Source organism: Nomascus leucogenys, chromosome 22a (genome assembly GCF_006542625.1).
Source record: "Nomascus leucogenys isolate Asia chromosome 22a, Asia_NLE_v1, whole genome shotgun sequence".
Classification (NCBI taxonomy): Eukaryota; Metazoa; Chordata; class Mammalia; order Primates; family Hylobatidae; genus Nomascus; species Nomascus leucogenys.
The window spans coordinates 120,165,816-120,170,372 of record NC_044402.1 but is presented as its reverse complement, the minus strand read 5'-3'; positions in this window follow the sequence as shown (position 1 = coordinate 120,170,372).

Genomic DNA, 4,557 nt, shown 5'->3' with positions numbered 1-4,557 from the left:
GTGCTCCGGAGCCCACCCCGTGCTTAATAATTCAGGACATGTCAACAGCGTTTCACCGGCAGCACGGGCGTCAGGAGCCAGGCCAGGGGAGGGGGCAGTCCCCAGCCCAGGACAGGGATCCCGAGACTGGGGCTATCCCCCAAACTCCTGCTGCACCCTAGCCGCTCACTGGGTCCCCAGATCTCCCCACTCCCTGGCCACCCAGGGAAGGGTGCCATGCCCAGGGTCCTCAGCTCATTCTTTGCCACTTTCCTGGCCCACACCCCATGAAGGGTCAGCCAACTCTATCCCCCCACCTCCTGGCCTCTGAGATTCCTGACTCCAGCACCCAGCCACCACCTGATCCCACTACCCGACTCACAGCAGCTTCCAGAAACTCCTTGAGAGAGCCACTTGTTTGAATGAGGGAGGGAGGGGGGCAGAGGAGGGCAGGCTAGACAGACCAGGGAACAACTGTGACTCCAAGATTCTCAGCTTCCCTGGAGCTTTGCTCCAGACTTCAACACCCATCATGCCCCTGTGCCCTCTGGGAGGCTGGCTGCCCTCACCCTCATTTTGCCCCCAACCCCAATCTCAGTCATTCATATGTCTGGGACAGAGAGCACCCTGGCCAGCTTGCATATCTGTGGCCACTTTGCTTCCCCAAATGTTCCCCAAATCCCTTGCCACAACCAGGCTTTGGGGGAGGGGTGTTGGGTAAGCAAGCCAGGGAGCAAAGGGGAGGTGTGCTTTGGGGGTGCTCTATATGTAGGGGGACGGGACATGCAATGGAGGGAGAGGAAGAGCCCCAGTGGGGGCGTGGAAGGGAGCAGGAAGATGTGCTGGGCATCAATGGGAGCGAATGCTCTCCTAAAGAAACGGGTTTGAGGGGTGCCTGGCAGAGTGGGGCAGGAGAGCCGTAAGGGGTCTGCTGTGTTCTTGTGGAGGGGAACAGGCATGTGGGCCATCATCATAGGTGGGGATGGGAGCCTCAGTTGACTGGCCAGGAGGGGATGCATCCATGCCCCCAGGGTAGGGGTGGCAAGAATCAGTGCTTGTGCTCTGGGGCCCCATGTGAGAGCATGTGCCTTCACGGGGGAGGAAGCCCTTGTCCCTGGGAGGAAAGGGGGGCTGATTAATCGGGGCGCTAATGAGCAGCAGGGAGAGGAAGCGTGGACGGGCGGGGGGAGGTGGCTCCATCGATCCAAGCCGCGGAACCAGCAGCTGAAAAAAAAGTGAGAAGGGAATCGATCTGAGGGAAACAGCAGCTGCTGGGGATTAGAGCCCGAGGTCCACCCGCGGCCCAACAGCCACTCCGCCCCCTGCGTCAGGCCTGGCCCCGCAGCCTCTGCCTGGCCCCAGGGGAGGGGTCCAGGGATGGCTCCCTTGGCAGCTGGAAGCCACTTTGCCCACCCTGGCTGCAAGGCCAGGTCAGGCCCCATCAGGGTCACCCCAGCATGGAGCCTGCCCACACACCCAGCCCTGGCCACGCGTGGTGCCCTGCTTAGGTTGTCCCTAGCCTTTAGGCAAAGTGGCTTCCCCAGGGACCCCACAGCTGGGCTTCCCCACAAGCCTCCAATGAGTCTGGGTCAGCTGGTTCCCCAAGCTGGGAAGATAAGACCCCTGGGGCAGGGTGATGCATCTGGCTGGGACATAGTGTCCCAGAAGGGAGAGTGGGATTGGCATTGGACAAAGCCACTGAGTTAGCACTGAAAGTGGCCAAGTGACCACAGACAGCCCCCTCTCTCTGTCCTATGCCCAGGCAGCCTCCTCCTATGCTCTTCCCTCCCTGGTAGACTTCCAGACCTTTCCAGAACTCCCCCCACTGTTCCTCCCCATCCTTCTCTCCCTTCCCCTTTCTCCTAATATTGATTTTTCTTTACTGTTTTTTTTAAAAGGTGATTTAATTGCTTTTTAAGGTTACTTTAGTCTGGGACTCTGCCAAGAAAGCGGGGAACTGCCCCCCAAACTTTCCGCAGCACTCGTTGCTACCCTGGAGTGCATACATATCTCTAAATTCCCCCACCATCCATTGAGATCTTGGGGTCGCACTTCCCCGACAACATACTGGCCTCCATCATGAGACAAATCACATCCTCTTTCCTCCTGAGGGTAGGCAGGACGCCTTCAACCTCTATAAGGAAAGAAATTGGGTGGTAACTGGGTATAAGGGGCATGTGGGGGGTGCTGTGAGGGGAGCTCCAGGCTGCCAGGAAGTGGAGCAGCAATTAGCTGCATGCACACCCCCACCACTGCCCCACAGCCAGCTGTCTCCAATTGTCCCCAAGCCCCCAGCCTCCAGTCTCCCAGATCTCCAGGAATCTGGTGATGTTCTGAGGGAGGGCCCCCATCCTTCCAGCTCATCTCTTGACCTTTCCCTCCACTTCTCACCAGGCCCTCTGGCCCCCTCCCTGTCTCTCTATACCCCCTTCGCCTCTGGCCCCGTCCCCTCTCTCCTCCCTCTCCCCGCTTCCCTGCCTGCCTCCCTCTCTGCCCGGCTGCAGTTGGGTGATAATCTCCCTCATTTAGCCTCCCGGCTGCTTCCCCGGCTCATTGCCCAGCTGGTCCCTGGGGCCCGGCCCAGCTTCTTCCCCACCCCCACCCCAGCCCTGCGCCCAAGCTCCCCCACCCCTCCTTTCTTCCCCCACCCACTCCCGGGGGACCAGCTGCCCCTTGCAGTGAGGCATCAGGGACAAGTGTGGCTGGCCAGGCCCTGAGCTGGGTGTGAGCAAAGGGGGCGGGGCTGTTAGGGACCCTGGACTGGGAGTGCGGGGGAGCTGGGTGTTGCGGGGTCAGAATGTGAAGCCTCATCCCAGGTTCCTCTGCTCTCCGGTTGTCCCTATTCCTCAGATTTATTCCCAGTCCAATTCACCCGCCTCCGCCCTTCAGGGGATGAGCTTCCTGACAGTGAGAATGAGTGCTAGATGGACTGGGACGAGGTTTGGTAACAGGGCGGAGTTGGGGGGCGGGTGCATGCAGAGCAGGAGAGAGACAGGGAGAGCAGTGGGTTTCTGGCTCCAGGTTCCTGGGAGGAGGCACAGAGATTTTGTTTGGGCAATATGCCCCAAAGACAGACCCAGAGACCTCCCAGGATCCAACCTGGGGGGTTCCAAGGGTGCTTTCTCAAAGCACAGGAACCCCCAAGCTGATGCCCAGATTCCTTGCCTGGCTGGCCCCATTCATAAATGCTGTGACCCCCCGAACTCCTAGACAGCATTCTCCAAAAGGTGCCCAGCCTCCCCCTGCGCCCAGAGGACACCCTCCCCAGCCCAGACACCTGGCCCTGGTGCGGACCAAGTGATGAGCCAGTGTGGGACAGATGTGGGCGGGAAGGGACAAGGATGGGGGGGCTGGGGCCGGAGCTGGGCCAGGCCTGGCTGGTGAGCACACAGCAGTGACAAACGGGCCGTGCGGGGGCCGAGGGGCGGGGGGCGGACGGCGGCTGATTTATCTGGGTTATTTATGCCGCGGACGAGGCAGGAGAAGCGGTTAATGAGAGTCCCAGAGAAGGGGGGTGGGGAGGCCCGAACGTGATCTGAGGCGACTGAAGAGGGTTAGCGTCCCACCGCCAGGCCCTGCCCCCACTGTCCGCCAGTACTCCTTGCATCCCCACCCCATCTTTCTAGGGCCAGCCCAGCCCAGCACCTTCTCCCAAGTCTCATACCAACACTTCCTATCTCCTTTCGGGTACTCCCAAGCCAAGGCAACGGGTCCAAGATGGGATGGGGGCATCAGGAGGAAGTGGGGAAGACACCAGGAAAGGGAGGGCAGGAAGATGAAAAATCCTGGCTGGCCAGAAACTAACAAACTCTGTGGGGCCTGCGGGGGAGGGCTGGGATGGACGCAGCCATCGTGGGAGTGGGTGTGCAGCTGACAACCTCGGAGCTGAGGCTGCAGAGAGGGCAAAGGGCATGGGGTACAGAGGCAGTGTCAGCCAATAGCCACAGTGGGGGCCTGAGTGGCAGTGACAGGCTGGCCGGGAGGGGGTGCTGGTCAGAGAGCGGAGAAAGCCGAGGAAGGAGAGGGAGAAGATCCAGGAAGGAGGGGGAGAGGACTTTGCAGCAGCGAAAGCTGCTGGGAGCAGATAAGGCGGCACAGCAGCAGGAGGGATTAGAGCTCCGAGGGGCATGTGGAGAGCGGTGTGGGAATGGGGGGGGGAGCAGGGAGGAGAAGGTTGAGGGCAAGATACTAGGGCCAAGGAGATAAGTGGGAAAAGTGAGAGCTGTGAAGACGGCAGGGTTTCATCAGGGGCCAAGAGGTGGTCATCGACGGGGAGAGAGGGAATTCCTGATCCTTCTCTCCTCTGTCCTGGGAGACGGGGACTTTTCTGCCATTGACGGAGTCCCCGCCCCCCACACCCCATGCATGTCAGGGGCAGCAGAGGGACGCACTACCGAGGGTCGAGAACGGGCGGATTTTGGGGTGGGGGCAGTGGCAGGGGCCAACCCTAGCAGCTGAGCTGAAGGCTAGACTGAGAACACACAGCACCCCCTTGAGGTGGCCAGTGGAGCACAAGGGTGCCGCAGCGATCAGTGCTGGCACCGAGACCTTGTAGTGCCCAGGCTGTGGCAAAGATCA